Source organism: Piliocolobus tephrosceles, chromosome 11 (assembly GCF_002776525.5).
Source record: "Piliocolobus tephrosceles isolate RC106 chromosome 11, ASM277652v3, whole genome shotgun sequence".
Taxonomy (NCBI): domain Eukaryota; kingdom Metazoa; phylum Chordata; class Mammalia; order Primates; family Cercopithecidae; genus Piliocolobus; species Piliocolobus tephrosceles.
The window spans coordinates 19,002,932-19,015,580 of NC_045444.1; the positions used below are offsets into that span (position 1 = coordinate 19,002,932).

Genomic DNA, 12,649 nt, shown 5'->3' on the forward strand with positions numbered 1-12,649 from the left:
TGTAAAATATAAGATTTACCATTTTAACAATTTTTAAGTGTAAAATTTAGTGGCATTTAGTACTTTCACGTTATTGTGCAGTCATTGCCACCATCCACATCCAGAACTTACTTCATCAGCACAAACTGAAAGTACCCATTAAACAAGAACTCCTTGTTGCTTGGGTTGCTTCTACCTTTTAGCCATTATAAATAATGCTGCTATGAACATGAATGTACAAATATCTGTCAGGTTCCTGCTTTCAGTGCTTTTAGGTTTATACCGAGAAGTGGAATTGCTGAATTATTTGATGATTCTATTTTTAACTTTCTGGGGAATTGCCATACTTTTGGCTGGCTACAAATTTTGTTTTTGTTTTCCTGAAAGATTTTGCCATATTTTTGAAGGATAGTTTTGCTTAAGAGTGCTGGCTTGATGGTTATTTTTTCCACTTCTATAAAGATGTAGTTCCATTGTCTTCTGTTCTCTGTAGTTTCTAAGGAGAAGGTAGATATATTCATATTTTTGTTTGACTTTGTTGTTTTTTTCTGGCTGCTTTTGAGATTCTTTTCTTTAAAAAAATTTTACTTAAGCTATCTGACTGTGATGTGCACAGATATGTTTTCTTTGTATTTTTGCTGCATAGGGTTTATATTGATATTGGATAAATTTTTGTTTTTCACCACATTGGGGGCGTGTTAGGTCATTATATCTTCAATTTTTTTGCCCCATTCTCTACTCTTTTTCTGTGACTTTAACATTTGACTTGTTGATCCTGACCCCCAGGTAGGTCTGTGAGGTTCTGCTGTCAGTCTTTTTTCTCTCTGTTCTTTAGGTTGGATAGTTTCTCTTGATTTCAAGTTCATTTATTCTTTCTTCTGTTGATTCCAATTTGCTGTTAAGCCTACCTGCTGTATTTTTCAGTTCAGTTGTACTTTTTAGGTCTAGAATTTTCATTTGATTCTTACGAGTAATTTTCAATTTTCTGAGATTCCTCATCTCTAAGTTTGTTTTGAAAATAGTTTCTTTAGTCCTTGAGTGTATTTATTATAGCTAGTCTAATGCAAGTTGCATGACTAGGTCTTTTTGGGGTTGGTTTCTGTTGACTGTGTTTTTTGTTTTTGTTTTTGTTTTTTTGGGTTTTTTTTTTGAGTATAGGTCACATTTTGCTGTTTTTTTGTTTTTTTGGTTTTTTTCTGAGGTGTTTTTATTTTGATATGTTTATTCAGTAATTTTAAAGTTTCATGCTTACATTATGAAGTGTAGAGACGAAATGTAGTCTACATTTTATTTATAATGTAAGCATAAATTTTCATTCATAAACTTTCTAACATTTATGTTGTGTTCCTCTGAAGAGTATTTTTTTTGGTTCTAGCGAGTGTTTTGCTTGGCTGGATTAAAACTGCATTCTCTTTTCAGTGATGGCAGCAGCTGAAATCTTTTCTTTCTAGCTCTTTCTTTGTCATTGTACCCTAGAATCTCCCGTGCACATGCATAGTTTAGCAGATAGCCAAGGTTTGGGACAGTTTATACATAAATTTTGGGGACTTAGCCCCTGTTGGCTTCTTCCTTTCCAGAATTTACACCTCAATGTTAGAACTGCCCTGTCAACCTCAAACTTTGTCTGATGTCACCTAAATTCAGTAAAGCTGTATCTTTCTGCTTCCCAAGTTGTACACAGATTAGAGCCCCCTTAGATCAGCAGTTCTCAGTGTGTGATCTGAGGACCGTTGTCTGTCTCTGAGAGCTTTGCAAGGGGTGATCAGGGTCCCTGCCTTTTCCAGTTAGGTACGTGTGTACTTGAGGCCAAATTTTCTTCATGTACTTCAACTAGAACAATGGTTTGCAGTGATTCATTGCAGAAGCAGATATGAGAATATAGTTAACTTTTTAAAAACTGTACATTAAACAGATTTGCAAAAAGGTAGAATAGGGCTACTCTTCTCATTAGTATTTTTGTTTGTTCCAGAAAATGTCGTTAGAACTTATATGTTAAGATATAAAAAGTTCATTGTTTGTAATGAATTAATAAATTGCAATTTTTTTCTTTCAGTTTTTTTGTATTTTCATGTCAGATGGTAATGTACCGATGTTGTGACAGTGTTTGAAGGAGGCACATCTCATGTGTGCATGAAAACTTAAACGTCACGCTTTCAAAATATGAAAGGATCTCTTAAAATTTCTGATGTGGGATCTTCAGAAATTTTTTTTTTTTTTTTTTTTTTTTTGAGAGGGAGTCTCACTCTGTCACCAGGCTGGAGTGCAGTGGCGCAATCTCAGCTCACTACAACCTTTGCCTCCCGGGTTCAAGTGATTCTCTTGCCTTGGTATCCTGAGTAGCTGGGACTATAGGTGCGTGCCACTGTGCCCAGCTAATTTTTTTTTTTTTTTTTGTATTTTTAGTAGAGACGAGGTTTCACCATGTTGGCCAGAATGGTCTCAATCTTTTGACCTTGTGATCTGCCTGCCTCAGCTTCCCAACGTGCTGGGATTACAGGCGTGAGCCACTGCACCCGGCCAGTAATTTTTAAGAGTGTAAGGGTAGTCCTGAGTCCAGAAAGTTTGAGAATTGCTGTTAGACAAAAAGGTACAAACAAGTGCCTGTTGTCAGATACACTTTATTTTTTTCATGGGTAAACTCTTCTCAGCTTCTGTCTGCATTTGGTCTCTTTCCAGAGCATTGAAAAATGGTGTTTTTGTCCAGATTTTATAGGAAAGTGTATCTGACCAAGTTGCTTCACCATTACCAGAACCCAAAGTGCTGGGAAATGATTTTAAAAGGGAAGGAAATGGCAATTTTTGAGCACCAGGTATGGTACTGATATCATGCACTATAGTTGGGACTGTGTCTGTTAATTTAATCCTTAAACAGATTTCAACAGTTCGTTATAACCCCATTTTATGGACAAGAAATAAAGCTTTGAGTTTATGTGGTACTGTAATTTGCCCGGTGTCATTTCGCCAGTAGTTTTGGTATAAACGGGATTAAAGTTAGGTGTTGCCTTCAAAACCCATGTTGGTTCTGCTTTACTGTGTCCTTTTTGGTTTCAGCAATTTAAGCGTGAGTAAAATTACTTCGAATGAGTATTAAAATAGGTTTCTAAGGCAGATTTTGGGATTCTGTTGTCTGGGGCTTTATAAAATAGATAAAAATCTTGGTGGTATGAGTATGATCCTTCTTGAAGGCAAGGGAAATAAAGAAATGACCTTTTAAGTTCCTTTTAGCTTTGTAATTTTATGATTCTATTTAGCTAGCAAAAATTTTAAGTACTTTTAATGAAATGTTAAGTTTAGGTATGTCATAATCCAGTAATAGAACTGTTTAGTCAGTGACTGACTCGTATGTCCCTGAAAAATTCATGGAAGAAGAATTAACTTTAGAGTATTAATAGAAGAATAATGACTACAGTAATGTTGAAATGAGGTCACATTTTTCACTCAGATTGGAATGGCACTTCAGTACTTAAAGTTCATATGGCAAATTTAAGATGAATTTGAATTATAAATTTTCTCAGTTAGAAACTTCCCAAACTAAGTTATGATAATAAGTCAAATTTGGGACTTATATAAACTTTATATAAACAGTTTAGATTCCTTTATTTGCATTATCTCCGAACATTTTGGTGTTTTATGGAGTATTAATGTGGGGGAGTGTATGTTTTATCAAAGCTGAAGTTTTTTGAAACTATAGAAGGTTGAGGATCAGTCACTGATGAGAATGCAGTGTTTCTGAAATGAAGTAAATAAAAACAAAAGCAACATTGAGCTGCTCACAACCTTGTTGGAATGGGACATGTAAGATAAGGTTTGTAGTTTGTTTTTTTTCCCTCTTCATTTTTATTTTTCCTTTAAATCATAACCATAGTGTCTATAGCTTCTTTGGATATTATGTAGAAGAAAAAAAATTGGTGTTTTGTTATATCTCCGATTCATTCGAATTGGAAGTTTCGGGAGTTTTTTGCTGTTATTGTTGTCAACATTTTTATTATTGTAATATAAAAATAGCAGGAGATATCTTTAAGAGGCAGAATAGCATACATAGGTGATGAAGAATATGCACTCTAAAGTTGTACAGCTTGTGTTGGATCCGAATTCTGTTGCTCATTTGCTTTGTGGCATTGTGCTGTCTCAGTTACTGTTAGTCATTATTTATTTTTGTCTTTCTGTCTTAATTGCTGTTATTTTTGAGAGAGGGTCTTGCTGTTACCCAGGCTAGAGTGTGGTGGCACAATCTTGGCTCACTGGATGGAGCCTCAGCCTCCTGGACTCAGGTTATCCTTCTACCTCAGGCTCCTGAGTAGCTGGGACTACAGGTACATGCCACCATGCCCAGTAATTGGTTAAAATTTTTTTTCTGTTGAAACAAGGTCTCACCATATTGCCCAGGCTACTCTTGAATTCCTGGACTCAAGTGCTTCTCCTGCCTCAGCCTCTCAAAATGCTAGGATTACAGGTGTGATCCACTGAGCCTGGCCTCTTACAAGTATTTACTAGAGTCAGTAAAATGATATTTGCTTAAGTAGAGTAGGATATAAACATAGAATTATTTAACAATCTATTGCAATAAAAATGATTCATTGTTTCTTAGAGCACCTGGCAGCTAAAAGCATAGCACCTAGCTGGGGGAAAGCTTTATGTAATATATTCTGGCTGAAAAAGCTCAAGTTTAATTCTGAGATAGAGAAGAATAAAATATTTCTGTACACATTTTTAGTTCTATTATTTCCTAATTCTTTTATATATTTTTAATGATTTACCATTTAGTTATAGCACAATAACTACATGTGTGATAAATTTTTCTCTCAGTATAAGTGAAATTTTCAATATGCATTATGAATTTTACTTTGAACTTAAATTTGGTTTAAGATATATGCCACTAAAGGAAGTAGACTATAAAAATCTCTCTTAAAAAAAAAAAAGAGGCTGGGTGCTGTGGCTGACGGCTGTAATCCCATCGCTTTGGGAGGATGAGGCAGGCAGATCACCTGAGGTCAGGAGTTCAAGACTAGCCTGGCCAATGTGGTGAAACCCTGTCTCTGCTAAAAATAAAAAAATTAGCTGGGTATGGTGGCAGACACCTGTAATCCCAGCTACTTGGGAGACTGAGGCAGGAGAGTCGTTTGAACCAGGGAGGCGGAGGTTGCAGTGAGCTGAGATCGCACCACTGTACTCCTGCCTGGGTGACAGAGTGAGACTCCATCTCAAAAAAAAAAAAAAATCCATACTTATTTTAGACAGTGATGTAATGAAATTTCACTGTGATTCTAAACAACATCAGTCTGCTGTGAGAGCTTTTCATAAATTAATACTCATTTTCATTACATGACACCCTAACTTAAATTTTACCACTTGACTGAGTAGGGATCACATTTTGTTATAACAAATGCAACAAAAAAAGATTTTTCACAAAAAATTAACAAAGCTGTAATCATTTATGGGGGATTTTGGCAGTTACATCTCTATTGCGGTGACTCTTAACCTTTTTTATGGTCTGGCATACAGAGGGTGTAATTTGGTATTATTAGTAATAACAGTTAATTTGATAGCTCATTTATTACATACATGACACATTGCCTGGTATATGCTTAGTACATGTTTGTTGATTGACTCCCCAGAATACACAATTAATCCCTTGAACTTGGCATGTTCACTTCATATAAGATATGCAGTGTAAACACACCACATTTACTTACCTGGGAATTTTGTTAAAATATGGTGTTGGTGGCATTTTTAAAAGCATTATACAGAAGATGGAAAGTCTTCTGGATGGTCTGGTACATTTTAAAATAACTGTGTAGTTGAATTTTTCTGCATTTAGTTTTATAATTAACCATTTTCTGTACTTTTTTTCTTTATTTAGTAATTTTTCCCTTTAGGTTTTTGATTTAGTAATTTGATTTTTCCATCTAATTAATTTTTTATAAATTGGCAAGTTTTATGGATGAGTCATTTTCTAAAACTTTGTAAAAATGGTTGTTGAGAATTTCAGTTGCATTTTTCTATAGAACGGATATGTTTAAGATACGTTTACAGGGTAGCAAATAAAATATTAATTTTTTCTTTCTACTTCTGGGGCCATGTCATAAAAGACTATTCATCCTCTCAACTACTTCTTTTTGTTCTTTTGTTTTATTCATTTTTTCATTCATTTATTTGTGGAGAGCCTACTGTGCAGTAGGAGTTATCCCCCTCACTTCCTGTTTATTAAAACAACGTTCTCCCCCTGCCCTCCCTCACCTCCAGATTGTTAAACCCTTTTCCCTTTACTCCACAATCATTTTATCTCAGCTGTCATTCTTTCTGTGCCTCCCTCCAGGAAAGGAAAAAAAAAATTTTTGTCTGAGGAATGGGAGCTTCTTTAAATTATCCATCACAGAGAGTCATTTAAAATGTGACAGCAGTCTCACCTCTCCTGAGCTGAATAATTACCTTGAAGCCACTTGTATGTGGGTTGTTAATTGATGCCAAGTAGCCATACAATGCCATATGATGGATATTATAATTCATACCCTGTAGTTTAACAGTATATAGGCAATCACTAATCAATGTTATCTCTGTAAACCAATGAGAATCCCTGTCAAACAACTTTGTATCAGCCCACTCCTTGTTTCCTTTAAAAACCTGTTTGTAACAGAGGCAGACAGAGTACTCCCCAAGGCAGCTTGGAAATATGTGCTGGGCTGCAGTCCTCAACTTTGGCCCAAAGTCCCTCTGTTAATTTTGCCTCAGCTTCTTCTTTTAGGTCAACACGTGTAGCTAATGACTTGGAACTGTTCTGGCAGTTAGAGTTCAACCAGTTTAAAAGCCGCATAGCTTATTGTGGATAGGACTTTACCATGGTATATAATGGGTGTTCTTTCTGTCTTTAGTTTTTTAAGTAGAAATGAGGTCCTGAAATGTTATCCAGACTGGTCTGAAACTCCTGGCCTATGAAGGGAATTCTTTTTTTTTTTTTTTTTTTTTTTTGTGAGACAGAGTCTAGCTCTGTCTCCAGGCTGGAGTGTAGTGATGTGATCTTGGCTCACTGCAACCTCTGCCTGCTGGGTTCAAGCAGTTCTCCTGCCTCAGCCTCCTGAGTATCTGGGATTACAGGCGCCTGCCACCACGCCTGGCTAATTTTGTATTTTTAGTAGAGATGGGCTTTCTCCATGTTGGTTAGGCTGGTCTCAAACTCTTGACCTTGTGATCTGCCCAAAGTGTTGGGATTACAAGCGTGAGCCGTTGTGCCTGGCTTATAAAGGGAATTCTTAATCCAGAGTCTTGGGTCTCTTTGAATTGTATGCATTCTTAATTTTGAATGTGAATTTTCTTGGGAGATGGTCCACAACTTTTGTCAGATACTCAGAGGAGCCCATGACCCCAAAAAGGTTAAATAAAAGCTAATGTTTAAAAATATTTTGGTATATATTTATTTTAAAAATTAATATGTTTCATTTTGACTATATATATATATATACACAGGCTTACTTGAACATGTACTTTTGGGATAGTTTGTATGATAGAGACTACAGGTTTGTGTGGAAGTCACGGTTTACTCATATACAGATCTGGTAGTTTTTAAGTTGGTGAAATTTGTCCTTGATACCCTTCTACCTTCTTACCTGTTTTTGTAATCCTAGTATCCTGGCCTTGAGGTCCAGAGCCTCATTTTACTGGCCCTTAAATGCTCCAAAATTACCCACTTTTTTCCTTTGCTTCCAGTCTCTACCCCCTATCTTCATCTGCTGTCTGAAGTACCATGCTAATCCTAATCAGTGGAAAGCAGTTTTATTAATTTATTTAAAATATTTGAATGGATGAATAAAATATTTGAATATTTGAATGGATTAGTTTGGTTTCATATTTTACTAAAATATTCAGAGAGACTTCTTTTAGGCTCCTATCTTTGAATTTCTTTCTGTTGTGGGTGCAAGTGGCTGGGGCTGGTGTTGCAGGTAGTAAAATAATTTACCAAAACAGTGGTAGGTTTTTTTAAAAAAAGGAAGATTTATTAGAGAAAGTATGAAGATACAAAGATACGTTGCAAGGGTGCAAGGTGCAGCACAGCAGAGAAGGGGCTGTCTGTAAAGAGGAAGGGGCAGGAGGGGGCTAAGTGCAGGATTAGGTTATGTTCCTGGGGCTACATGCTCCCCTTCCCTATTGTTGCTTACCTATCAGAATTCCACATTCCCCCACAACAGAACAACAATGACAAGTCTTTGACATTGGGGGTGGAAGTCTCATCTCCCAACCACATCCTGCTAACTATGGGTATGGCACTGACCCTGCCAATGGCTGTTGGTCTGTCAGGAGACTCTGTGGGTCATTGTCCTGGATTGTGGGACTTAGGATATTGTATTGGATCTTTTCTTTTCTTTTCTTTTCTTTCGCTGGAATCCGGTAGCATGATCTTGGCCCATTGCAACCTCCACCTCGAGGGTTCAAGCAGTTCTCATGCCTCAGCCTCCCAATTAGCTGTGACCACAGGTGCACACCACCATGCCTGGCTACTTTTTTGTATTAGTAGAGATGGGGTTTCACCATGTTGACCAGGCTAGTCTCAAACTCCTGACCTGAAGTGATCCTCCTACCTCAGCCTCCCAAAGTGCTGGGATTATAGGCATGAGCCACGGTGCTCAGCCAGATATCAGATCTTGTTGGAGGCAGGGCTTATCAGAGAGGGAGAGCACATTAAGACATAACTAGCATTCAACTGAATCCAGGGAAGATTCATAAAGGTAGCAGGCATCATTGGGGAGAGACTGATATCCCGTTTGCAGTGTCATTTGAAGGTGAAACTGTAGAATTCTAGAAGAGAAAGTTTTGTTTTTTAAGCCTATCAAAAAGGCAAAAAACTTTTTGCAATGTGACTTTTTGTCCTTATTGGAAGCCCATTTGGGTAACCTGGAAGTCAAACTTGATGAAAAAGTGTTTGAATTTGATTAGACACAACATAGGGAGCAAATTTTAGAGAGACTATTATGCTTTAATTACATACAATATTCTTTTTATAAATTTCCTGTCACAATTTTCTCATGACTTACATAGACCATCTATTGTATGCTTGGACTTTTTTTGACTTGTCCTGAACATCCCTTATTTTTAAACAACCAGTTATTTTACTTTAGGACAAGAAATTACCATACAAGATTCTTTCTCATATAAAATACTTTTTTATAACCTTCCTTACCAACAATACCTCTTTACCATTATAACCTTTAATTAGGCAGAAATTATTTTTCTTCTGTTAGTGAGTTATGGGTTGTATTATATGTTGCTGTGTGAGCCTGTGAAGGGGAGCAGATAGGGAAGTTGTCTACATACTGTAGAAGTTATCCCCCTTCAAGAGATTGCCCAGTTAGATTTCCTGCTAGGGTCTATCTGAGTAAGTGTGGGCTATTTTTAAGCCCAGGGGTAGGACTATCTAGGTTGAAGTTATTGGTTAAAGATTTAGGTAGCTTTTCTGGGAGAAATAGGGCTTTAGAGGGAAAGATTAATTCAGAGATTGGGTAAATATTAAGGAGGCACCCATCTTGGAAAGTATATTTTTGCCCCAAAGGGGTGTGGAATATTTAGACATTACCCAGGACTGGTGGGAGAATGGTAATTGGTCCCTTAAGTCATATAAAGGGGTGGGATTTTTTTCTTTTGGATGGAGAGAGGGAGTGCATTTGCCCCCATTACCTAACAGAATTTGGAGGAGTGTTGCTCAGGGAAGGAGATAGTACAGAGTAGGCAGCTCTTGAACCCAAAAGGGAAATTTATAATTTTATTTGCATCCTACAGAGTTACCCTTGGCTTTGTTTTGTTGATGCCAATGTCTGATTTGGAAGCCAGGTAGAGCAGAGAGACCCCTCAGCTCAAGGCCATCAGTGTTTGGGATTGTCCTGGGGGCCCTTTGGCCCTCAGGCAGTCCTGTTTTTAATGACTGAGCATGTGACAGGGACAAACTGTACAGGGTTCTTTCCCATGTATCTCATTGGGGCAGTTTGCCTTCTAGTGGCTTGGCCTTCTGCACTGGTGGCAGTTACCTGGAGGAGTTTCATTAGGGCAACCTGGAGGAGGCTGGGGGCTTATAAAGCAGCCAGCAATTGAACCTGACTTGTGTTCCTGTGTTTTTCTTTCTCTTTAGCCCTGTCCTCCTCATTCTACTCTCAGTTATAAAAGACTGAGGAGGTTAATTTGAGGATTTCTTGCATAGCAGTCATGCTAAAAGAAAATTAGACATTTCTTTTTGAGAGTCTGAGGGTTAAATTTATCCCAGTGCTTTAAAATGCAGCCCAGGGGTGAGTCTGAGGGAACTGAGGGGCTTTTTCCCATGATGGGACTGTAAAAAATGTCTGCTGGGGATCCAAACTGCAGTTTCTCCCAGGGCATCCCACCAAGGGATAAGGGATCCACTCACATCTGCTGAGGGACTTCTCGATGCACTTTCCAAAGGGGCATTCCACCTACTGGCAAGGATCTCCTGGCACTAGGGCCTTACACTGGATGAACACTAGGTGAGAGACCCCAGGTTAGTCTAGGTACAAATTGCGCTGGGTGCTCAATCCAGGTAGGAGGGGAAAGGGTTGAGGGAAGACTCACTGTCCTGGTGCTATTTGGGATTACCTGGTTTAAGATGTCTAGAGCAGGAGGATTGGCTGCCTTATGTGGGAGAGTGAGAAAGAGGATATCTGAGTTCCACCAAATGTGTATAGGTTAGCCCTGCTCGAGCTTCTGCCGCCAGTTACGCCAAACTTAGGGTTTGGGGACTTTTGACCAGAAAGGACAAGCTCTCTCCTATCCTTTCTGGATAAGGCAGCCAAATCTGTTCAGGCCCTAGCCTTAAGGCTACACCAGGGAGTGGCCCTGGCCAGCTGTCATTCATTGCCGGAGGAATACTAGACTTTGTCCGCCAGAAGACTAGAAAGGAAAGCAAACTTTGAACTGTTACCTGATTGGGTAGCAAGTCAGACATCTTTTTACTGGCCCTGGCCAGGAACCTTCAGTTGTCTCCAGGCTTGGGCACTGTCCATCAAGAGACTGGAGTTGGAGGAGACGAAAAGCAGACAGTAAGAGAGAGCTCCCCAAGCAGTCCCCAGGCACTCCCCAGAAGGGCCACCAAAATGTTGCAGGTGCCACTGGCTGGGGCCAGTGTCATGGACAGTAAAGGATTTACCAAGACAGTTGTAGGTAAAGACAGGCAGATTTAGAGAAAGTACGTAGATATATTGAGAGGAAGTATGTATTAGAGAAAGTATGAAGATATGATACTGGCAGCACAGCAGAGAAGGGGCTGTCTACTAAGGGGCAGGAGCTGGAGGGAAGTTTTTGTTTTGTTTGTTTTTGTTTTTGTTTTGTTTTTTTGAGACAGAGTCTTGCTTTGTCGCCCAGGCTGGAGTGCAGTGGCATGATGTCCACTCACTGCAAGCTCCACCCCCCCAGGTTCATGCCATTCTCCTGCCTCAGCCTCCCGAGTAGCTGGGAGTACAGGTGCCTGCCACCACGCCCGGCTAGTATTTTTGTATTTTTAGTAGAGATGGGGTGTCACCATGTTTGCCAGGATGGTCTCGATCTTCTGACCTAGTGATCCGCCCGCCTCAGCCCCCCAAAGTGCTGGGATTACAGGCATGAGCCACCGCGCCCAGCCGTGGAGGGAAGTTTTATAGGGTCATGACAAAGGAGCCATGTATGGGTGAGGTATTTGGGAACAGAATGTTGTGCCAGCAGGTTGTTTGTGGTTAGTTGTCTCTTGGAACTATTTTTCTCCCCCGCCTGGGAATCCTTCCTTGTTGCTTACTAATCAGGACTCCACACTTTGTATCATTTAGTCCTCAAGTTTTTAACGTTTAAAAAAAATGCTCCTGGAATTTCAGAAAAATGTAAGAAAAGTTAAGTAAACACTTTAAAGTTATATGGGAAAATATTTTAGGCAAGGCATCTGTCTAAGGGCCTAGAAGACTGTCCTATGGAACCAGTCCCCATTGTTTCCCTTGTTCTTTTCTACTTTTTGAGTAGCAAATTCTTTCATTAAAAAATTTTAGAGACCTTTAATTATAAAAATAATGTAACCACACCAAATGATGCATATGTATAAAAAAGTGATAGTCCCCTCCTCCTCACTTCTCCATTCATTTACTTTTCAGAATAACTTTTAACAGTTCTATGTGCATACATTATACCTTGAAAAAAAGATCAATCACTTTTTATTACAGTTATCTTCTTTTTTTAAACTGTATCTTGGCGTGTTTGTAAGATAGGACATAAACATCTCTTGTTACTTTAATGCTTGCATTGTAATCTGTTGTATGATTATCATGATGTGTTTATACATATTCCTATTGAAGAATATTTACTTTCCAGTTTTTGCAGTTAAGGTACTGTGGTGGTAAGCATTGTTCTACATACTCTTGCATATTTGTCTTTTTTTTGTTGGGGGGGTCACTGTTTCCTTCATATGGTGGTTTTCCTCAAATATCTGATGATCTCTATCTACTCATTTGAGAGTGAAGAACTAAAATTCGTGGGATTCATAGGATCAAAAACTTTTTTTATTTCATTGTGTGGTCACAGAGTGTCAATCTCTGTAGACATTTTCATTTGAGCCCACCAATCTCCTTCTCCTTGTGAATACTACTCTTGCATATTTGTATGAATATTTCTGTAACAGAATTTTTTTTTTTTTTTTGAGACGGGGTCTCATTCTGTT

General features: G+C 38.5%; 1 protein-coding gene and 1 non-coding gene across 4 annotated transcripts in view; one reads left to right on the plus strand and one right to left on the minus strand.

Moving 5' to 3' along the window:
* The window catches only part of RAB3GAP1 (RAB3 GTPase activating protein catalytic subunit 1), a 114,744-nt gene that overhangs the window by 10,634 nt on the left and 91,461 nt on the right, over positions 1-12,649 (plus strand). The gene's annotated exons all lie outside the window — the stretch shown is intronic.
* Positions 2,049-2,149, minus strand: LOC111527497. The gene has a single exon (XR_002726681.1). It is a non-coding gene; the product is annotated as a small nucleolar RNA U13 (small nucleolar RNA).